Source organism: Cervus canadensis, chromosome 4, assembly GCF_019320065.1.
Source record: "Cervus canadensis isolate Bull #8, Minnesota chromosome 4, ASM1932006v1, whole genome shotgun sequence".
Lineage (NCBI taxonomy): Eukaryota > Metazoa > Chordata > Mammalia > Artiodactyla > Cervidae > Cervus > Cervus canadensis.
Window position 1 is genome coordinate 26,656,669 of NC_057389.1, and position 24,595 is coordinate 26,681,263.

Below are 24,595 nucleotides of genomic sequence, written 5' to 3' on the forward strand. Positions count from 1 at the left end.
TTGCCTAGGAGACATGAGAGACAAGGTCAACAGGATTCCTATCCATGAGAAATGTCTGCAACGGGGATAAGGGTCATGCCAGGGGTAGGCTGCCTCAGCGAAAGGAAAGCCAAGGTTTTAGTAAACAGATATTTAGTATTCTCCCTTGATCTTGGGGAAGCTCCACTAAGCAAAGGGTGACTTAAGGATGCAGACTCGGTGGTTTGTCTTCCAGTTCTCGAATTAGTTACCCTAGACAACCAATTGTTCAGAATACCTCAGCCACAAAGTGGATGCAAAGAGCATTGTCTATCATGTTGCCACGTGGTGCTTACACAAATGAGGACTGCTGTAACGCAGAGAGAGATAGCATGGTTTAAGCACAGTGTCATGAATTTGCTTCCCACGAATAATAGCACCATGTGAATTTACCACAAACATATGTATGGATTCCTGCACCTGGACTTGGCTAAGTTTTTTCATGTCACTGCTCCTTAGTATTGCGGTGTTCACTGCCTGCGTCCTCCTTCATGTAAAACACACTGCATTCTCCACTCCCTTTCTTATGCTGTATTTTCATCATAGCACACCTCACCGTTGTATATGCATATTTGGGAACTGCCTTTCTCTGCCTTCCATAATATTGATATAAGCTCCAGGAAGACAGTCTTTGATGTTTTTTGTTCCTTGCTGTATCCACAATGCCCAGAACACCCAGTAAATATTGGTGGAATGAATGAATATGCCCATTTTGTATGTAATTATGTGCATGCATGTGTGCGTGCTCAGTCACTTTGATCATGTCCGACTCTTTGCAACCCTATGGACTGTAGCCTACCTGGCTCCTCTGTTCATGGGATTCTCCAGGCAAGAATACTGGAGTGGGTTGCCATGGCCTTCTCCAGGGGATCTGCCCAAGTCAGGGATCGAACCCACATTTGTTGCAGCTCTTGCATTTCGGGGGATTCTTTAGCCACTGAGCTACCTGGGAAGCCAATTGCTGCTGCTGCTAAGTCACTTCAGTTGTGTCCGACTCTGTGCAACCCCTTAGATGGCAGCCCGTCAGGCTCCCCCATCCCTGGGATTCTCCAGGCAAGAACACTGGAGTGGGTTGCCATTTGCCTCTCTAATGCTTGAAAGTGAAAAGTGAAAGTGAAGTTGCTCAATATGTGCACATTATACACTATTTGGCACATTACTTTCTTCACTTAAAATAGTTTATCTCTGAGAATGTTCTGAATCAGCTAATACAGCTTGTCTGTGTTACTTTTAACAGCTGCATAATTTTCTCCTACATGAACGTATCATCTTTTATTATACAGTTCCTGTGATGAGCCTTTAAGGTGTCTCCAGATTTTTGCAATGAGACACAATGCTGCAAAAGGGCATCGTTGTCCAGTTGTCTTGGGTGACATTCCTACCAACATCTACATGACACTACCTAGAAAAGGAATTGCTGGGTCAAAATGTATATGCATTAAAAAAAATTATAGCTATTACCAAATCACTTTCTAAAGAAGATGAACCTATTTACCTATATAAGAGATCCAGTTTCCCCACAACGTGACCAACACAAACTTTTATTAAACTTTATCTTTACAGCCGATTGATGAAAATGGCACAGAATAAACTGCTGTTTCAATTATTATTTCTTTATGAATGAGACTAAGCAATTTTTCATATAATTTTAAAACATTTATTGTTCTCTTTCTGCCAGCAGTCTACACACAAAACATTCGCCAATTTTCCTTTTTGATAGGTTGTGTTCTATTCTTTTGTAAAAGCTCCTGGTATGTAAAAATAGTCGTTAGGTCTTTGCTTCCCTTATGTTACTGATATTTTCTAGATGTGTTATGTGTTTTGTGTAAATAATTTAATTGTTATTTAGTCAGATTTATCAAACTGTTCTAGTATAGCTTCTGGGTTACACCTTTTCCTTATCAGGGATTTCTTTTCTCCTAGCTTATTATTTTAAAAATTTTATAATTTCCTCTAGTTATTTTTTTTTAAAGGTTATTCCCTACATTTCATGTTAGAGCCATCTTAATTTTATTCTGGGATAAATGAGGTAAAGATTGATTTGTATTTTGAGTGGGCCAATCAGTTGTGCCCAAGTCATTTACTGAATAATTTTTCATTTCCACTGAATTTCCATGTTTATTTGAGTCTGTTTATGGACTCTGTCTTCTAGTCAAGGAAACTAGACAATTCTTTTTTTTTTAATTGAAGTATACTTGCTTTACAATGTTGTGTGAGTTTAGTTATATATGTACATTATGTATATACATATATATGCAGTTATATATATAATCTTTCATCTGATTCTTTTCCACTACAGGTTATTACAAGATATTGACTATCTTATAGTTCCCTGTGCTATACAGTAGGTCTTTGTTGTTCATCTGCTTTATATATTGTACTGTTAATCACAAACTCCTAATTTATCCCTTCCCCTGTTTCCACTTTGGTAAACCTAAATTTGTTTTTTATGTCTATGAGCCTATTTCTTTTTCTTTTCTGTTTTATTAATAAGTTCATTTGTGTGTTTTTTTTTTTTTTTTAGATTCCACATACTACTGCGAAACTAGGCAATTCTTGGAACAGTATGTCCCTCTCTAATTCATTTTATAGGTTTAGTAGGAAATACATGATTTGGGTAATGCTGTTAAGATTATAGAATTAGATCGAGATGAGCCTCAGAGATATATATCTTAACACTATTTATTTGTGGAGTTCTTATTTATGAGAGCCCTTTCACAGGTACTTACCCTTTTGATGTTTATAAATGTATATCCATTTAATAGATTTTGACACCACATGCCCAAAAGTTGTGACTTAACTTGGTTTTCTAAACTAGGAATTACAACTCAAGCTTTCTGATTCTAAGCCTAGTGCTCATTCTACTATACCACAGGTAATAAATACCAACTCAGTAATTTAATAATAAAAAGATAACATATTTTATATGTTTACATAGTTTATTATAAACTATGCAATCATACATTTATAGATGTAAACACCTCTTAAAATTCTTAGAAGAATGAAGTAGGATGTATATAGATACAGAAAAAAGATAAATTTAAATGTAGCTCCCTAATTTACACCCTTTTAAAGATGATCAATCTATCCAGGATAATTTCAGGGAAACAAACTCATCATATAAAGATGCTTTGAACTGACCACGGAAATGGAACTACCCTTGGCACATTCAGTAATAAGAACACAGCTGTCAAAAAATCCTGGAGCACATATCCGTAATATAAATGTATAAATGCATATATACGTAATTAGCAACATATAGGCTACCAGAGGAAACTGGCAAACATTCCCTAACTGAAGCGGAGCTTGGTCAAGACATTTATCTCTACTTCTCCTTGTTCTGATTTCGAATCGGACAGAGTACAGACCTTGTATTTTCTGGGTAAGTACAGATCTATGCAATAGTCAACATGTTTTCTCATCCCAGAGCCAGTCACCCCCAACAATGAGTGTTTGTGACTCCTAACCGGTTTCTCTAGGTGGGTGGTGGAATAATAACCTACTTCAGTCATTCTTTCTTTTCCTCAAAAGAACCATGTGTCTGGAAAAGTTCTGTTCAGTCACAGGGAAATATACCATTTTAAATACAATATCTAGTGATGTTTGTCCATGAATAAAGTCAACAAAAATATTTAAATCCCACCAGGTAAGGAGAGTTTAGTTATATGGCTGTTGGGTGACAGTGTTGGTTGATCTTTGTGCTCTGATGTTCAATTACTGACCAATCATTAACCACAAAGTACTTAAGCATAATAATGTGAGGAAAGAAAGAACAATGAGTATATCTTTAACATTAATCATATTCAGCCTTAAATTAACTTTCTAGGTCTTTTCCAAACAACTCACAAGGGTGCAGATATAGGTATCCTAGGATATCAGAGGTATTTCCTTCCAGTTTGTAGGCACAGAGAAAAAGAAGAAACCGAAGCCTATGTCTATAAACATATATAAATCCAGGGGGATTCTTTTAAAACTTTAAATTTGAATTAAAGTTAAAAATTCTTTCTAAACTTTAATAGAAGTAAGAAATAAAATTTAGGGCTAACTTTAAATTTCATTATTTTACTAAGAAAAACATAATAAAACTTTGAATTCTTACACAAATCTTTAGCAATTGTCTTGACTCTCATCCCTTTTCCCAGCACCCACAAGATTAAGGATCATGGACTTCCTGCTGGAGGAAGTAATTGCTCAACTACTTTGGAATCCATGGAAGCCTTTGCAGTATTAGCTGGGACATACAACTGTAAAATCTTCCTTTTTTTTTTTTTTTTTAAACATAGCACCAGAACCAGAAGTTCAGTCTGAGACCTTCTGCTTGGTATGTTCTCACATTCCAAGTTACATATTCCTCCAATTGGAACAGATTCCATCTCAAACACTAGTTGCTTCCATTGATGCCTTCCTATTTGTATGTTAATCTCACAACATCCTATTTTAAGTCTTTGAAGGAATATTTTCACTGTAGGTTTGGTAAAATTGCCAAGCATGCTTAAAAGAATTTAGGTCACAGCTTCTAGAAGGAGTCAAAACGGAACGGCAAGTGTATCAATTAGATGTCAAAAAGATGGAATAGATCTGCCTGCAATGCAGGGGACCCAGGTTCAATCCCCGGAGAAGGAAATGGTTACCCACTCCAGGATCCTTGCCTGGAGAATTCCACGGACAGAGGAGCCTGGTGGACTACAGTCCACAGGGCAGCAAAAGGTCGGACACAACTGAGTGACTAACACACCAGATCATTAAAACCCTGTTCTTCCAAGATAAAGTGAAGAAGTAGGCGAGTCTAAAATGCAGCTCTAAGTGGCAGCGTCTACTCTGCGCCACATTCCGCAGTCTTTCGCTCAGTCATTTCATAAATATGAACTGAGCTCCAACTATGGGCCGGGCGGGAAGCTAAAGCTCCTGCTGCAAAGGGATCAGGGTTACACCCACAGCCCCTAAGGTTCGTGCTCATGGAATCTATCAGTCCTGTCAATGGCAATTGCTTGTCGTGCTAGACGAACTCTTCATGACATCTGGAACGTGAATATCTTGTAATTGACTAAAAACGATCTTTAAAAAGTCAATATATAGATCATAGGATAAACTCATCTCAAATTTCTCCCAAAACTGTTTGCTTGGAGTAAATCTTTACTTCATTCCTGTCGCCAGGCGAAAAACTACTCCAATCACTCGCAAGAAGCAAGAGGGGAAATATATATATATATATAAAGGGGTCTTATTTAATAAAAGTGTTTCGCGCCCTCTAGATAGAAGTCAGTCTCCACTAGCCCTTTGCAAGGGATGCTCGGCCGCCGGGCTCTCCCCGCCCCGCCCCGATCCCGCGGAAGGACCAAAGCCACGCCCCCACCGGCCTCTGGGCGGTGACCCAGGAGGCGCCCTGCCAGCCGCGGCTCTGAACGACTGCCGGTCCAGCAGTGCTGCTGTCTCCGAGTCCAAGAAGTCACACCCGTCTCGGGCCGGGAGCTGAAGCCCCAGCCCACGTGGCGGCGGCTGGTGAACCTCGGCGCTGTGGGAAGCGCTCCATGCGGTTCCTTTACGCGGGGACAGGGGACTGGAAAGATGCCCCCAGCACCCCCTCTCTAAGGCTAGTTCCTCCGCCTCTCCCCCCGACCCCCGCCAACCCCAGCACGCCGCTTCAGTAGGATTTGTTACCGCTCTGGGGATTAAAACAACGGCTTAAAACGAGACGCTAAATTCAGTCCAAAACCTTGAAACGAACCCAGCCGATCCGCTCCTGGCTGTTTGCGTGCATGTGCCCCATCCTTTCTTCTTCCCTTTCTCCCCACTGCTCCTGTCCTTCCCTTCTGTTTTCCACCCGGAGCCCTCCTCCCAAATTTCCGTCCTCGAAGAGTGTTGTGAAATTGAGAAAGTTTAAATGTTGGAGGCAATAGTCTGGGCGGGGCCCTAGCATCGATTTCGAGTGGTCATGAGCCTTAGTAAAATCTCCCAAAGATCTGTATGATCTTTCTTAAAGGGACGCCCAAGATAGAGCACCAAGCCCTCTGAAACCTGGCCACGTGTGTTAGTCTACCAAACTGCAGGCTTGAACCGGGAGCGCCGCGCACACCCCAGAGGACTCAAGAGAAGGCGCTTCGGCCTTTTGTAAAGACGTCTCCTTCCTGGGCCTGCCAATGCTTAGATTTACTTCGCAGATTCCGAAGTAGAAAACTAAACGGGAAGCTATGGCCCTCCATCGTTTAATACAGGGCTGTGAAAGAGGCTCGTTTGGTTTGGGGGCGGGGGAGGGGGGAGGGGGAGCTCATTTTTCTCCACCTGTACCGGATTTCTCCATCAGGGGGCGCCCACACCCGTCACAAAACTCCCTATTCCTAGACATCTGGGTTCTGCAAGCTCGAAGCTCTCCAACTGGGGGCCGATCCGAAGGAGCGCACCGCCTCTTTCGCTCCTCCCTTCTTGCCGGCCTCCGCGGACAGAGGAGGCAGGGATTTCACACTAGCCATTCATTTGTCAGCGGTGGGGGAGGGGACGCAGGAGCGAAAGAGACGGAGCAGAGGCTGGGAGAAGGGAAGGGAAACAGAGAAGATGGAGACAGAAAGGTAGAGACAAAGATGAGAAAGCGGACAGAGATAGCCAGACTGTCTTTCCGCCTGTGGGTGTGCGCATGGCGGGCCAGCTCTCCAGGCGCGTTGTAGATGTCTCCTCCCTCCCGTAGCATCTCCCGGGAACTTGCAGGACTTCTTAGGGCGCAGCTGGATCCCAGAGCAAAGAGTTTAAGCGATGACACTAGTTTTCTACCTCGCTCTCCTCTGCCTAACACAGTGATCGCTCCACGCCCAGTGACACAGACAGTGAGCCTAGACAACCCTGATGCCCCCCAGCCCGCACGCACCAGGGATACGGCCCGGCGGCGCCCACGCCTCCGCAGGGCGGTGGGGCGCTCCAGCCCAGGGCGTCCCCCGGAGCTGCCGGCACTCGCTCTCTGCCGCTGCAAGACTCGCCAGTAAAGTTGCTCAACTAGGGCCGCGAGCGGGGAGAGGGGTGGGGAAATGGAAGGCAAAGGAGGGCTTCAGTAGTCTGGGCGAAGAGGGCTGATCCTAGAGGCCCCAGATTCGGGTCCCCACGCCACCTTTGTTTGAAAAGCGCCCTGAGCGCTGGCTTGCTGTTTGAGACGGGAGCAAAAGCCTCCACCTCTTTTCTCAGAATGAGCTAAAATTCTTGCACATCCCTACTGGTTCAGAGCAAGCTTTTCCCGCCCTGGCGCCTAGCAGACCTCCGCGGCGCTCCAGACACCCCACCCCCATCCCCCGCTCCCTCCTGGCCGGCTCCGGAGCACGGCAAGCTGGACAAAAGAACCCAGGGGCACTGGAGAGAGCCGTGACAGCCCTCAAGTCGCCAAAGAGACGCGGACGGGGAGCCCTGCAGCTCCCCCAGACCGGACCGCCTCCCAGACAGCCCGCGGGATGAGGGGGTCACGTCCGCTCAGAACCCGGATCGCCTTGTCAGGAGCTGCCCGAGAGCGGCTTTCCAGGAACGCCGGGCACTGACCACACACCAGGGGCCGGGAACCAGGTGGCCTGCACCAAGGCGGCTTCGGGGATTTGCGTGTGGGCAAGTCTCGGGAGTCCCCATTCAAACTTTTGCCTCGAGCAGGTTAACGACAACAAAAAAGATCAAGGTGCCAGGGTCCCTCCGTCCTCTCCAGCTCCAGACCCCACGACGTTTCTAGGGGGTCTCCGCATTTCCTTCCCTCCCTTCCCCCAATTCCATTAGTCGGTCTACCCCCACCCCACCCCGGGCTTCTTTTGTCTGGATCTTTTTCAGCACCAAGGTCCCTCCTATTCCTCTCTCCAAACATCCTTCTGAAAGTTACCTGCATTTTTTACAGTGCCTATATTTTCTTAACTTCTCAAAGATAGTTCTCTTTGCCTTAATTAAAGCCTTCTACCAATCACAATGTACTTTTTTTCTAAACCCGATTTTTTTTTTCCTATAAGTTTTTCTTTTTCTTTTTTTTTAAGGGGGAACAAAAGAAACGTGATTACCTTGAAAGCCGGCTTATTGCAGTTTGGGGGGAAAAATTCACCTCAGCGCTGCGCGATTGGGCTCGGCGTTGCCGGGGCGGGTCACATAGGAAGCGCGGTGTCCTGGGGAAGCGTGCGGGACGGTGCTGGAGGATGCGGGGCTGGCCGCAAATCCCCGTCCCCGCGCCTGTCCGCAGCACCTAAGAAGGTTCGCGGCTGTTGCGCCCTCCCGACTGGAGTTCCTCCTCAGAAAGGCTCGGGGCAGCTCGCCTGCAAGTTCAAATGCGGGTTGTGACACCCATCATCATTATATCACTGTACCGTCAGCGCCGAGGAGGAGACTCGGCGAGGAGGAGGAGGAGGAGGAGGAGGAGGGTTCATTCACAGGCTCCTCAAGCGCTCCGCAGCTTCAGCCACTCCTCAAAGCCCAGGCTGGGAAAGCAGGCAGAGGGGAGGAAAGGCAGCTCTCCGCGCTGGCGGTAGGGACCGCCTGCCTCCCTCCCCAGGCACTCCCACCTCTCGGCGTTTCTTCCTGACAAGCAAGTACCAATCGGCTTGGGGACAGCCGCGCTCCCCATTCAGCGGCTCACCAAGGAGCATCGCGCAGTGCGCGGGGAAACCGCTGCCCCCCCACTTCCCCGCCCCCCGCGCTGCCCGTGCTGGCGCGGGGGAAAGGAGCCCCCAGGCTCTCGTGGGCCAGGCCCGCAGGAGACCACTGCGTACTGTCGGTTCTTCTGGGGAGCAAACAAAACTCTGTAAAAATTAGCCCAGAACTTGGTTACAGCGTGCCTACGCGGCCACCGAGCCTGCCTGTCCCATCTGAGGCAAGTGTCAGGGTCCTGGCTTCTGCCAACCTGAAAGAGACCCTGAGACCAGGGGGGCCTTCTGAGACCTAGAGAGGAAGTGTAAGAATCCCCCCACTGCCTTTCCCCGGGGCTACCCAATGGGGAGCCCAGCGTCATTGAGCAATCTACAAAGACCCTGCTAATAACGGGGCTGGACAGGAAATTCCCCGAGGCAAATCCCTTGTCAGACTCAAACAGATCCTCTTCCCCTGCCACAAACCTCCAGAAGGCTATATTCGGCTTTCTTCTTTCTTTTTTTCCCTCAGTCTTTCCAAGTGTCCCTCATGGCAGAATATTTAATAATTTTTCTGAGCAGCCGAGGTTCCTTGGTTGTATCAATCACCTCCCTTGTGGTCAGGAAATGGGACCATAATCTTTCCTGAGTTTCTGTGATTTTTATTCTCAGCCAGGTCCACTGGACTATGTAAACAATATCAACACAGGGAAGAGTCCCTGCCTCCTGCCACAAAAGCCTTCCAAGAGGACCTGACAGAGCAAGGGTCAACCAGTTGACACAAAGGATTTCTGCCCCTTAGAAAAGAGGGACTTTGTATTTCCCTTTTCTTTGAAGTCAAGTGTGAGTTTATACAATGAGAACAAAATAAATCCGAGGTGCATATCAGTTTAACACGGAGGATACCGGAGTGGGTAGCACACTTTTCTTTCTACACAAAAATAGAAGTATTCCAAATATGGAAAATGAGATAATTCTTCTCACTGAAGTCCCTATTAAAATTGTATCAAACTCAACATCTCACAACAGTGATAATTAAAGGAGAAAGTCCGTTTTCACATTGAATTTCTTTGAGTAAGTTGACTTAAGTTCATACTTTAAAGCTTGTAGTAGCCTAGACTCTTATTGTAATATTTCTTTTGCAATTTGTATGTTGTCTCCAGGATCACAGATTTTAATTAATAAACAAGTAGAAGATTGGTCAGGAGAATTTCAGTCCTCAAAATGTGATTGATTGACTGATCTATCAGTTCAATACTGTGAATGATTATTATATTATTAATATAATTATAGGCTTTTAATTATAGCCTATTAATTATAGGCTTTGGAAATCAACATATTTATTTTCACAATGATTTATTTATTCTTAGTACAGTTATTATAGGGAGTTCCCAGGTGGTGCTAGTGGTAAGAAATCTGCCTGCCAGTGCAGCAGATGCAAGAGATGCGGGTTCTATCCCTGGGTCAGGAAGATCCTCTAGAGGAAAGAATGGCAACCCACTCCAGTATTCTTGCCTGGAAAATTCCACAGAGGAGCCTGGCAGGCTATAGTCCATGGGGCCACAAAGCATCTGACACAACTGAGCACTCATACACACACCGTTATTAGACAACCATTCCCAATGTTGAAATTCCAGTCCATTAAAATATATTTAGAATAAGAGAGTCATAGAACAGAAACAGATTTTCATCTTTACATTTAACAGATAAGCAACCTAAGGCCCAGAAAGTGACTTTTTCTAAAGTCACATGGTTAATAGCAGAGCTGTTACCAGCACACAACTCTTGACTTCTGGTCCAGTGGTCTTTTCAGTGCTCCTCATAGCAATTTTATGCTGTGTAAAGACTTTACTCAGAAAGGGAGAAAAATGAAATAAAACAGTCTTTATTGAAGTTTGTATCCCAAGCATTAGGCTAGATCTTTCTCTGAAACACTTCAAAGTATGTATTATTAATCTCATTTTTAAATTTGAGTGAACCTAGTTGGTTCTACCTAGTTGGTAGAACCTAGTTGGGTTTAATGTTCCACCCAAGGCCACTTTCTAAGTGGTAGATCTGCCAATCTGAAAAGCTTATTATCGCTCCATTATCCTGTTCTCCCTTCATAATTCAGTTAAGTAAAACTTTTCTACAAAGGAGACCTGGAGCAGCAGCAAGCAGCTAATAGCAGATTAATATCCATTTTCAAGCAAATGTTACTGGTTAACATTCACTATAAATAATACCATCTGTACATGATGGAACATGATTAAAATTATGGGTCAGCTACTCCTTACATCCTGAGATAATTTCCTTTATCTTGCCAAATGTGTTTCTCCAGCCTTCCAACATTTACAGCACCTTGTTATGTCCACAGACATTACAACTCTTGATTGAGCAGTTCTACAGGGCAAAGGCACTGTCTTAGGCAGACATAACTAGTCAGAACATGGACAACGTTGGAAAGCTTTATACTACACACCTTTTCTTTACTTTGGCTTGTAACATTATTATTTAGAAAATTAAACACTCTTCAGGCTGTCAGATAACCAGAATGAAATGACACCCTTGAATATCTGCTTTCTTTTTCTAAGGCAGATTTTCCCCTCTGGCTATTTATAATAGAGAAGGAATAAAAAGGAAAGCATACCTGGTACATTCAGCAGAATCTACAGCTCTATTATTTCTAGGCAACTGTAACTGTCCTTGAGGACTTTATCTCTCTTTCCCCCCTCCTTCCTTCCTTTCTTCCCTCCTTTCTTCCTTTCCCTCTCTTTCTCTCCCCAAGTTATTGAATGAGAAAATATATATTTGCAGCTTTTATAACTAAAACCGGCACTAGTGGTAAAGAACCCACCTGCTAATGCAGGAGACACAAGAGAGTGGGTTCTATCCCTGGGTCAGGAAGATGCCCTGAAGGAGGTCATGGCAACCCACTCCAGTGTTCTTGCCTAGAGAATCCCAGGGACAGAGGAGCCTTATGGGCTATGGCCCATAGGGTTGCAAAGAGTCGGACACGACTGAAGTGACTTAGCAAGCAGGCATGCATAACTAAAACTGTATTTGCCCAATACACTTGTCTGAATCAAACAGTAATTAAAATATCATTCTGAGTCTCCCCTTTCAAATCATGTTCTGTGTGTAAACTCCATGGTCCCAGACATAGATTAAAACAAACTCTTCATTCCCAGGGTTGGTGTCTGCAAGAAACCAGAAGCCAGAAGCTATATGCCTTGCTTCATTGCCTTGATCTTGTCTTTAGGAACTTGGCTGAGGTCAGGGGCAGCCAGCCAATGACTTAGAGAAGAAAGGTGTAGATGTCAGGTGGGTCTCCAGGGAATTTCATTATCTTTATCTAAACCTCCTTCTGAGGTCCTTTGGGATCACATTGCAGTCTTCTCCTTTTTTATTGATCAGGTGGAGTGTTCTTAGACATCATATTATCTGTGGCTGCACTAGGAATGACAAGGCTCCAGTCCCATCCACATTCAGAAAACAGTTCATATTTCACATCCCTGATCTGGCTGATTCTAGGCACAAGTAAGCAAATATCCTTTCTGGATGGTGAAAGAATGTGAAAGATTAAAAATGCACCTTTAACGAACTTCAAAGACCCTAGAAAAAGGAAGTCAACCCTCTAAGACTGCTTTCTAAAAACAAAAATAACTCTACAGATTAGGGATAGACATTTTATCCAATACTTCAGATCTTTGGTTTCTAGGAAATGCAGAAGTAATATATACTCTTTGTCGCTTTCTTTAAAAAATAAAAGAAACCCTACAAAAGGCAAAGTGGTGGTGACAATCTCATTACACTTTAGCCTGAAATAAATAAATTACTCAGAGAAATGAAATACAGACAAATATCCTTAGAAAGCCATGAAAAATGTGATTTTCCCCAGAAATCAGATACCAAGCCTTTGCTCCCCAACCTCCAAATCAAAATGTTACAGTAAAATATTTCTTTCAATAAAGAGTTCTTTTTTTTCTTTCCTGTAAATGTCCTGTTCATGGTTGGGTAGATTTCTCCAGAACTGAAGTAGGAGACCATCGACATCATGATGGAACTATGCAAGCCAAAGCCAAGTTCCAACATGGAGTGATGGGAAAGGCTGGGCTGCCGAGAGGAGATGACTTCATTAGGGAGAAGAGAGGATCTCTGAGTCGGTCCACACAGCCGCCAAATGGCTCAACACATCTGCACTTGCCCTGGGGAGGCTGCTTGGAGCAGAGTATCAAAAATGCCATCATTTTAGACAGGAAAAGATCAAGGCACAAATAAAGTAGTCCAGCTAAATCAAATCACAGGTATCAACCTTCCTCCTCTCCTTAGTCACTTTCTCAAATTCTTTTCTTTTCCTCTGCACAGCCTGACAAATATGCTAATTTTTTATACATATATAAAGCGTCTGTCTGAACAAACCAAGACTAAATGAAGAATATGGTTTTTGAACACAAGGAAGAGGTAGAGATCTTAGAATCTATCAACGGGTAAGGACCAAAACTTGCTGTGTATTTTCAGTGAGAACCAGGCTCCATTCATTTAATTAGAGGACAATGAAACCCAGAGTTAAGAAGCTTAATGAAAGCATCAAGCAGGCGTGCATGTCTGCTAAGTCGCTTCAGCCGTGTCCAACTCTTTGTGACCCTGAGGACCATAGCTCGCCAGGCTCCTCTGTCCGTGGGATTCTCCAGGCAAGAATACTGGAGTGGGTTGCCGTGCTCTGCTCTAGGGGATCTTCCAGACCCAGGGATCGAACCTGCATCTCATGTCTCCTACCTCGGCAGGTGGGTTCTTAACCACCAGCGCCACCTGCGAAGCCCGAAAGCACAAAGGATGGGGCAAAAAGCCAGCATAGCATCATTAGTATCATCTGTGAACAAAGGTGGAAGCAAGGCAGGAAACAAAGGAAGTTCAGTAAGAAGAATGTTTGGAGAACTCCAGTATGGGTATCAGAACAAGGAATAGCAGTAACAGCAGTTACTATTTTTATTCTATCAGTAGAAAGAATTGCGGGACTAGTTGAATGTCAGGGACTTTAGGCTCTTATCACATATTATGAGCAATCACATTTCAACCCTGTGATACAAACAAGATCAAATATTTGCTATAACTCACCAAGAAAAAGAAGAATATCTATAAGGCTGTGCAAATACTTGTCACAAACAGACCACTCTCAATTTGATTTCTGTTTTCTTTGTTCAATTCAACAAACATTTCCTGAGTACCTTCTATGTACACTGTGTTAAACCTTAGGTGTTCAGGCATAATTCAAAAGGGAAGAATTGCTTCCCATCCTAAAGAAGTTTACAATGTCTATAGAACAAATATTTATTAGAGTAGTCAAGCTTATCCTCTACATAATGACAAATGAACTTAGAGGGGGAAAAGTATTTGTCTGTGTGTGCATGTCCAGTGGCTTGTCCACTCAGCCACTTTTTAAAAACATGCCATCAACTACAAGTGAATCAGGGAAGAATGCTAGCCCAAAAAAGCTACTTCCTTCACTGGAAAATCTCTTCACACACATATTCTACTGACATTGAATCCTGGGATTAATCTTGTCATAGATGAAAAAAATGTATTTTTTTATTTTCCCATAATAAAAAGTTAGTTAGATGGTATGTACTCAGAATTCATTTCAAGTTTCTGAAAGCCTTCCAGAGTTGATAAATCAAACTGAAGTTGAATGGTGGAAGGAAAGCATTAAATGTCATTCTAATGAGAAAAGAAGTCAAGGAAATTGATCAATCCAAGGACATTAGGGTCTCTGGCTCCTGGACATGAATATTAAATGTAGACATTAGAAAACTAGAGAAAAGAACGTTGTGCTAAAAACTGTTACTCTTCTTAGTCCTCAGAAGGTCGAAAGAATCTGATTTTAAATATAGTATCAAATTTATAGCTTCCCTCAGAAATGCAGTTGTGAATGAATATTGGCCTTTCCCTTTCCCGGTTTCTGCATCTCCTCTGGAGAATTTTTATCTCTTTTTCTCTCGTTGGTAGCTGCCTGTGACTACCTCCTCCTCACCATACCATCTCACACAATATCTATCTCTTTTCCCCCTAGTTTTATTGAGATGTAATTAACACATAACATTGTATAAGTTTAAGTTATACAACATAATGGGGGCTTCCCAGTTGGCACAGTGGTAAAGAATCTGCCTGCGAATGCAGAAGATGCAAGAGACATGGGTTCGATCCCTGGGTCTGGAAGATACCCTGGAGTAGGAAATGTCAGCCCAGTCTAGTATTCTTGCCTGGAAAACCCCAGAGTAGCCTGGCAGGCTGCAGTCCATGGGGCTGCAAAGAGCTGGACATGATTGAGCAACTGAGCACACACACACATGCATACAATATGATGATGTGATACATGATTATATTATAAAATCTTTACTATAATAAGCTTGGTTAACACATCCTTTAACTCACGTAGTCACCATTTTGTTGTTGTTATGATGAAATATTAGCTCTATTCTAATAGCAAATTTAAAGTATACAGTACAGTATTGTTAACTATAGTCACCAAGGATCCCTGGAACTTACTCATCTTATAACCGAAAGTTGGTACCCTTTGACTAATCTCTTCCTATTCCCCCCACTTCTGAGCCACTGGCAACCACCATCCTACTCTCAATATAATAAAAAGGCCACATATGATAATCCCAGAGCTAACATCATACTCAAAAGTGAAAAGCTGAAAGCCTTCCCACTAAGATCAGGAACAAGGAAAAGGCACCGACTGCTACCACTTTTATTTAAAACGGTACTAGAATTTCTAGCCATGACAACAAGAAAAAGAAAAGAAGGTAATCCAAATCAGAAAAGAAGAGCTAAAACTGTTTCTATTTGTTGATGACACAATCTTGTTTATAGAAAATTCTAAAGACGTCATCAAAAAACTGTTGAGTTAATAAACCAGTAAAATTTCAGGATGCACAAAAATCAGTTGCATTTCTATGTAGTAACCACTACCTGAAAAAGAAAAGAAATAAAGAAAACAGTAACATAAAAAAAATAAAACATTTAGGAGTAAATTTAACCATGAAGTGAAAGCCCTATGCACTGAAAACTACATGACATTAAGAAAAGAAATTTGAAGAAAAAAATAAATGGAAAGATGTCTTGTGTGCATGGTTAGAAAAATTAATATTGATGATACTACCAAAAGATGTCAATAGATTCAGTGGGATCCCTATCAAAATTCCAATGGCATTTTTTAAAAAAAGAAATGGGATCAACACAATGTCTATCTTAGTTTGGGCTCTTTCTTATGGAGACAAGTCCTAAAACAAGGATTTGAATTCAAGTAGTTTACTTGGGAGGAGAGACTAAGAAATGTCCAGGGAGAAGTAGTGAATGAGAAGGGGCAGGGAGGGGTGCACTTCAAGCAGATTGCCACTGAGGTCCGCTGGAGCATATTCTCACTATGGGACGCTGAGAAACCCAGGAGAACAGGAAGCTCAGAGGTCTCCTATCTGAGAGAGAGGGAGCTGGAGTATTTACATGCCTATTGTCAGTTGAGGGCTTTTCTAAAGGTGTATGTCTGCCTCAGTTCAGTTCATTTCAGTCACTCAGTCGTGTCTGACTCTTTGCAACCCCACAGTCTGCAGCACTCCAGTCCTCCCTGCCCATCACCAACTCCTGGAGCTTACTCAAACTCATGTCAATCGAGTCGGTGATGCCATTCAATCATCTCATCCTCTGTCAGCCCCTTCTCCTGCCTTCAATCTCTCCCAGCATCAGGGTCTTTTCAAATGAGTCAGTTCTTCACATCAGGTGGCCAAAGTATTGGAGTTTCAGCTTCAGCACAGTCCTTCCAATGAATATTTAGGACTAATTTCCTTCAGGATTGACTGGTTGGATCTCCTTGCTGCCCAAGGGACTCTCAACAGTCTTCTCCCACACCACAGTTCAAAAGCATCAATTCTTTGGCACTCGGCTTTCTTTATAGTCCAACTCTCACATCCATACATGACTAATGGAAAAACCATAGCCTTGACCAGACGGACCTTTGTAAGCAAAGTAATGTTTCTGCTTTTTTAATGTGCTGTCTAGGTTGGTCATAGCTTTTCTTCCAAGGAACAAGCGTCTTTTAATTTCATGGCTGCAGTCACCATCTGCAGTGATTTTCGAGCCCCCCAAAATAAAGTCTGTCAGTTTCCACTCTTTCCCCATCTATTTGCCATGAAGTGATGGGACTGGATGCCATGATCTTGGTTTTTTGAATGTTGAGTTTTAGGCCAGCTTTGTCAGTCTCCTCTTTCACACATCTCAACTCCCAGGAAGAAATAACCAGATAAGATGAGACCTAAAAAGTGGCCTCCTGGTAATCAAATGAATCTTAAATTCATGGAAGCTAAGGTCTAGAAGGACTGTAAATTCACCTTCTGTGAAGTCCTCTTACTTCAGACATGTGGTCACTGGTGGACGGTCTGCAAGAACAGGGCCTTTGTATGTCAGGTTCATGCTGTACGTAGAGTTCCTTAGCCCAGTGCCCGGCTCGCGGTAGGTAGTCAGCCCATATGTGTTCAGCAGATGTGGAATGAACCCCCTGCTGAGTGTTTTCTGTGCTCTGAGAAATTAGAAGTTGCTCAGTAGCTCAGTCGTGTCTGACTCTTTGTGACTCCATAGACTGAAGTATGCCAGGCTTCCCTGTTCTTCACTATCTCCCAGAGTTTGGTCAAACTCATGTCCATTGAGTCAGGGATGCCATCCAACCATCTAATCCTCTGTCATCCCCTTCTCCTCCTGCCCTCAGTCTTTCTCAGCATCAGGGTCTTTTCCAATGAGTTGGCTCTTAGCATCAAGTGGCCAAAGTATTGAAGCTTCAGCTTCAGCATCAGTCCTTCCAATGAATATTCAGGGTTGATTTCCTTTAGGATCGATTGGTTTGAACTCCTTGCTGTCCAGGGGACTCTCTAGAGTCTTCTCTAACACCACAATTCAAAGGCATCAATTCTTCAATACTCAGCCTTCTTTATGGTCCAGTTCTCACTTGGGACCAAAATATAACAAGCAGGGAAGATTCCCCATCCTGACCCAGCTCCCCTTTTGTGGGCCATCTGTCCTCACCATGTGCCATCAGCAGCCTTGACTCCTCTTGGGCCCCAGTTCCAGGGGCCAAGAGAATCCCTTTTCCTCTTGCAGTTGAGGAAGCCAAATCCCCAGCAAACCAAATAGGAACAGTGGTGACATTTTCGTAAGGGAGTTGTAAACTCCCATTACTTCTGTATTTGCAGTCCTCAGTGTACACTGTTAATCAGTAGGCGCCTCATGATTTTAAATATTTGAGACAATGTGTTCTGAGATCTAAAAGAACAATTTTACGTGATACATAAGTAGAGACTGGCACACCTGGCTATAAACAAAATAGGCAAGGGCACCTCCTGTTGGAATGGCGATTACATCCTCAGAAGGGGAAGAAGTGAAACAGAGATCAAGAATGCACACACCAGAGGAACAAGTCAGAAACTCAATTGTAATTGAGAATTATTTCCTAGGATGACCCAGAGATACCTAACAAAGACAGAAGGATGACAAACAGAAGAACCAGAGTGAAGACAGTGTTAATCTGGGAACAGATGAGTAAATGATGTTTGGAAAACAGTGGGAGAGGGAGTGGTAAAGAGCAAAGGTGAGTACAAAATTAGGTTGCTTAAAACCAGCTTATCTTGCAGACTCTACTCAGTGAGATGAGAATTAAAATCCTGGAAGTCAGTGGGTTTTTCTAGTCACTGCCCAAATGACTATTTCAAAAGTCCCCCTCCCACTGACAATAAATTTCTTGATCTTGGGCAGGTTTCATAACAATCTGTATACTTTTCATTAATATATTCCTGTTTTTACAGTTTAATGCGTGAATCTCATATATGAATTAAGGCTTTCTTTCTACTAGAGCTTCTATTTCTGAGGCTCAAGGGTCATGACAGGGGGGTAACAGGGGAGAGGCCATCAACTTTTTTACTAGTCCTGCTCCTCTGTGATGCAGGCACAGGGCAGGGAGGGGCAGACTGCTCTGGGACTCTGCTCTTGTCTTTTCCTGTCTTCAGCATCTGTGTTATGAACTGCAGAAGTGAGGGTGAAGGAAAGGGACAAGGCTCTCTCACTTAACTGTCTGCTGTTACAATTCTCTCTGGGATCTTGAAAGCTTCCCTCGAAACAGTGAGTGACAGCAGATGTCCTTGGTGTGGCAGGTGTCCCAACGCTGGCCTCTGAGCACACATATGTACTTTTCAAGAGTCTTTCAGGGACACCCCCCTGTGCAATTCTTTGCTCTAGAAGATGGAACTGTGATTATTTCACACTGCTCCACTCCATCTCAGTTCACATTCCCTGTTTCCCCTGGTGCTGTGATCCCCTACTCTGACAGACCACCCCTGGGACACCAGCAAGGCAGCTTAGTGCAGTTACCTCCTGTTCTATCACCGTGTTGTTGCTGTTCAATCACCGAGTTGTGTCCAACTCTTTGTGACCCCATAAACTGTAGCATGCCAGGCTTCCCTGTCCTTCACTATCACCCTGAGTTTGCTCAAAAGTATGTCCACTGAGCCAGTGATGCCATCCAACCATCCCATTCACTCTCTTCTCCTTCTGTCCTCGATCTTTCCCAGCATCAGGGTCTTTTCCAATGAGTCAGTTCTTCGCATAAGGTGAATGCGAAAGTATTGGAACTTCAGCTTCAGCATCAGTCCTTCCAGTGAATATTCAGGGTCGATTTCACTTATCTCATCAAAATACCTAAACCCTGATTCTTGCCAGGCCACATAGTGGGAACACAGACTACCCTCTGTCCATCTAATTGCCTCTCTCCAAATACTTTTGCTCCTGTTCAGGTAGGTTCGAGGATGAACAACAAATCCACTTTCTATGCTGAGTTCCACTTCTTATAGACATCCTGAATTTCTGTGAATTATTTTCTTATAGGCTCCTTTTCATTTCTCCATTGAGGAGAAGAAAGAAAATAGACAGCCCTCCGCACACACACACACACACACAAATGAAATATAATATAGATGGAAGGCAGCATGAGAGATATTGGTGAGGTGAAAACCAAGTTGCTGGGTTGTCCAAAGATGCAGCCACATGTATCTCATGGGTGAAAAAAAAAAAAAAATTGCCTACAAAGAAAGGAATTGTCAAAGTCCTTCCTCCAGTCTCCCTGCCATCGCCCATTGGTTTTCTACTTGTGCCCTTGTGCACCTGTGTGTGGTCATGAACCTCATATCCTAGACCTTCATGTCTCATTTGAATAAAACCTTCCAGGCAGTCCAGGGATCAGGTAATCCCATACCAAATTCCAGCATTTCTTCTGATTCACAGCCTTGTGGCAACTTCGTGAAGGTAGAAGAGATCTTCCTGTGGTTCAGCAGTACTGGAAGAGGAGAACTGCCAAACCCCCAAATGGAAAGGGCAGGTGTTTGACATAGGGAAGCAACGGGAAGGAAGTAGTGATCTGAGTGCAGACTCAGGCAAGGTAAATAGGTTCCCAACATGTCAGGGAGTTTCTGATCTGGTTTCAGATAGAAATATTTAATAAACTTTAAGGTCTTCAAATTTGAATGACACATAGAATACAAGAAAGTGGCATAATGGAAAAACAGTTAGAACTGAATTTCCAAGATCAGGGCACAGATTTCCATTCTACTATGTACAAGTTTTATAAACTTGAAGAAGCCAATTGACCCACCCAAGTTTCCTCATTGACCCTAGAGGGACAATGATATCTACACAATAGAGGTAATAACACTAAATTTGATGAGGTAACAAAATAAAGCCCCCAGTAAGGTGGCCAGGCCACCATGTACAGCTGTGTAGTCTGTGCATTATACAAGAGTCCAGCCGAGTGAATGAACAGGACTTGAAATAGCTCCCAAGGTCTGCTAGTTAAGCCACTGACCCAGCTCAGGGCTACACAGGGCAGGGGGGAGGGGCAAACTATCTTCCACCTTTGATACAAACCTACCATCAAGACTTGTATAAAAGATTCCATTTTCTCACAGCTGGCGCCTCTTTCTAATTTTCACAATGTCTCTAATAGCTACTAGATGGATGACTAAATGGAAGACTGTCTTGTAACTTGGGTGATTAGGCTAATCTTCCCTGCTATCCTTGACAATAGCTCTCAATACATCCACAAAAGCAGGCTCCAAAAGAATGAGCTAGTCAAGGACCGTCTGCAACTAGGTCAGCGTTTCTCAAGATATATCTTGTGCCACTACAAAAAGTCATTTGGAATTTTTAGCTCTGACACCAGAATCACAAGTAATAGCAGAAAAATAGAAACACAGGGCTACAGGATAATTGAAAACTTTTGTGCTTAAAAAAAGTGAAAAGAATCCACAAAATAGGAGACAATTTTTGCGAATCATCTGTGTGATAAGGAACTTGTATCTAGAGTATATGAAGTATATATAAAGAATATAAAGTAATTTACAATGCAGTAACAAAAAGATAAATAACCTAATTTTAAAAAAAATGAGCAGAGTACCTGAATGTGTATTTCTCCAGAGAAGATATACAACCAGCAAATACATGAAAAGATGCTGATTAACCATCAGGAAAATATTATTCAAAACCACAATGAGATATTACTTCACATGCACTAAGGTGGCTGGAACCAAAATGTCAGGTAACACGTGTTGGTGGGATGTGCAGAATTCAGAACCTCAGACTCTGGTGTTGGGAATATGAGATTTCACAGCCACTTTGGGAAACAGTCTGGCCATTTCTCAAAAGTTTCAACATAAAGTTACTCATTTGCCCCAGTGATTTCACTTCTAGGTGTATATATGAGAGAAATGAAATATATATCCACATAAAACCTTAAATCCAAATGTTCATAGAAGCATTATTCACAATAGCCCAAAGTGGAAACAACCCACATACCCATCAGTTTTATTTTATATGGATACAATATGGTATATCCATATAAAAGAATATTATTCAGCAATAAAAAGGACTGATGTACCGATATACACATGGTGCAACATGGATGAGCCTCAGAAACATCGCTCTAAAGGAAACAAAGCAGACGCAAAAGGCCACATAATATATGATTCCACTTACATGAAACAGAATATGCACATGTATATTGAGAGAATATAGACTAGTGTTTTGCCTAGGGCTGGGGAAATGGGGTTGACTGCTAATGGGGGTGGCGTTTCTTTTTGTGTTAATGGAAATGTTCTGGATTATGTTAGTGCTAATGGATACATAACACTGTGATTATAATAAAATGCATTTAATTGTGTACTTTAAATGGGTGAATTATATGGTATATGAATTATATCACAAAGTATGTTATCAAAAATGGTAAACCTATATTTAAAAAAATTACTTGTGATGCTTATAAAATTTCAGTTGCCTGAGCCCTCTTCAAACTCACTAAGTTGGAAGTTCTGTGAGTGAAATCCAGGAATGTGCAATATAAACAAGTATACCGTGTCATTCTCATGTGTATTAAATTTGTCAACTATACAACCAGTTTGTCCTGCACATAAATTGTGTTATATTTGCATTGTAGCTTTTGCTGGGAGATTTTTCCATGTAATACATGTGCATCTGATGTTCAACAGTTGAGAAATAGTTTGAAGCAAAAAAACCTAACTCAGTGTTAATAGTTAAAGCAACTACCTGAGAGATTCTATCTTTCTACATTTCTCATTAGTGTGCTCATGATAAAAATTAAAAGTAGTAAAAGAAAAACCAAGTAAAATTTCAGCAATTCATGGTAGAAAATTCCACTATCATCAGCCCTACAACCAACCCAAATAAAGACAAGTCAGCTCTCTGGAAAGTGTCTAAAACTCGGGGAATCTAGTTTCTACTTGCCCCTTTATCATCAACCTTGGGATAAGAATTCATCTTCCATCTCTCAAGTCTGGCCATTCTTTTTTACAGTGTTTGCTAAATCAAATAAAAGTTAGTGGTGAAGGATGTTAGATTCAGCTTTATGACATAATAAATGATATTAAAATTAAAGACTTTCATATTAAAGATCTTTTACTCATGGATTATTTAGGTGTCATTTCCCCACATGAGTTTGAGTAAGCTCCAGGAGTTGGTGATGGACAGGGAAGCCTGGCGTAACTGCAGTCAGTGGGGTCGCAAAGAGTCGGACACGGCTGAGTGACTGAACTTAACTATATAACTGTCTTTATGTTTGTATAGAATGTTAGTATTTACAAAGTTAGTATTCACTAGTCACTTAATCCTCAAACTATCCCTGTGTAGTATATGTGGAAGATAGTAACAGGCTGACTGCTCCCTCTGTTACAAATGTACCCAGAATTTGTTTAGTCAGGTATGGTAAGACAGCAGACATGGACATGGTTGTCATAAAGAGAGAAGTTTGCACTCACAGATCCCTAGACAGATGGCATGCCCCAGAGGGCCACCTCGGGAAGGACCAGACATGGTCTGAGTCAGAAGAGGAGCAAAAGCAGAATGTGACCAGGAGTTTTTATTGTTACTATTTTATGGGCAGGTATGGGAAAGACAGGGCAGGGTCACTAAGCAATGTGGGGTTGGGTAGTTGAATAGTATTCCCTAGTTGTCAGGTCCCTGGCTCCGGGAAGATTTAGGTAGGTGTTGGCTTGGTGTGTGGGTGTTTGATAAAGGAAATGGGAGCTTGGGCTCTGGATAGGTTGGTTTTTGAATAGGAGGCATGCTCATTTCTAGGAATTAGCTAGCTTCAAGAGGAGAACTCTCTCCAGGATCAAGGCCTCAAATGCCAGAGCATTAAGAATATAGAAAATAAAGAAATCTAGTCAGCGCGCTTCCCCTAATTGTCTCTCCAATAGGTCACTCTTTCCTTCACAGCTTTCTTGGATCATCACTCTGGGAAAATGACAACAGTTCCCAGATTCTCTTGCAATCACAGGACCACATGACTAAATTCTGGCCAATGTGAAAGGAGGGGAAATTACGTGAGCAAACTCTAGGATATGTCCTTTAAGGATGGCAACATGGACCCTCTTCCCTCCTTGATTTATTCTGCTGCCTGAAATGCAGATGTGGTTGTTAGCCTTCTTGGATCACGTGTGTAAGGACAACAGCCTAGGGACGGCAGAGAAGCAAGGGAGAGGGAGCTCTGCCATGGCAGTGGTGATCTGCTTCATGCAGTTAATCAGATTGACCCACGAGACAGAAATCAACGCATAGCTTGTTAACTCACTAATTTTGAGTCTCTGTTACAAGGATTAAACCTGTATCTTAACAGAGAGTTGAGCGGTGGTGTCCAGGTGTGCAAGGATCTTCCACACTGCACAGTGTACAGCCTCTGTGTTGTACAAGGCAGCCCTGAATACAGTCTCATTTCTCCCATCAGGACAGCCAAAGCTCAAGGAGGTTAGATTACACTTTTAGCGAATCCTAGATCTAAAGCCCTACAAGCATTATAGAATATACAGAGGACAATATGCCAGTTTCTTTATAAAATAAAATACAGTAACACATCAACTTTCTTAGGCAAAAGATAAAAATATGTTAAGGGCTAGAATTCAATATTTATGTACTCAGAAATGAAAGTAAGACATTTGAACAAAATTAGAATTGGAGACAATTCTGCTGAATGTTGTTCAACATGTTCCGAGGAACAGGATTCTCTCCTTAAATTTGATAGCCCACGTGACAGGCTGTGCACAGGGGCAGTTAGGATGCCTGGACGTGTGGGTCTATCATTTGCATGCATTAAGATGGAAATTGAGCATCCATATTTTACTTACATGTGCCAGTGAAGTGATTGCACTTCCCAAGATCCCTTTGTACTCATAATTATGTGATTTGTGAACCAAATGAGTGGTTTGAGGATGGAAATAGGTACATAGGAACTCCATTTGGGAGGTCCAATTTTGACATAAATGACTAGAGGCTTTTTATGAAAGAAAGATTAGATATTGGATTCAAATTCAGTTTATTTAAACATGTGATACTTGGGGTTTCATTTATTGGAAGGGCCCAGTTTGATTTTTGGTACTTAAAATTGTGCTATAATTGGGAGATGTAGTTAGGTGATGATTGAAATAATC

At 42.6% G+C, this 24,595-nt stretch overlaps 1 protein-coding gene across 2 annotated transcripts in view; it reads right to left on the reverse strand.

The window, feature by feature from the left end:
- Positions 1-8,443, reverse strand: part of VCAN (versican) — a 115,704-nt gene extending 107,261 nt beyond the window's left edge. The window contains exon 1 of one of the 2 annotated variants that reach the window (XM_043464720.1): positions 8,028-8,443. The gene's annotated coding sequence lies outside the window, so the exon portion shown is untranslated. The remainder of the gene's footprint in view (positions 1-8,027) is intronic. The other variant, XM_043464721.1, reaches the window with a different exon arrangement.
- Between the last annotated feature and the right edge of the window lie 16,152 nt (positions 8,444-24,595).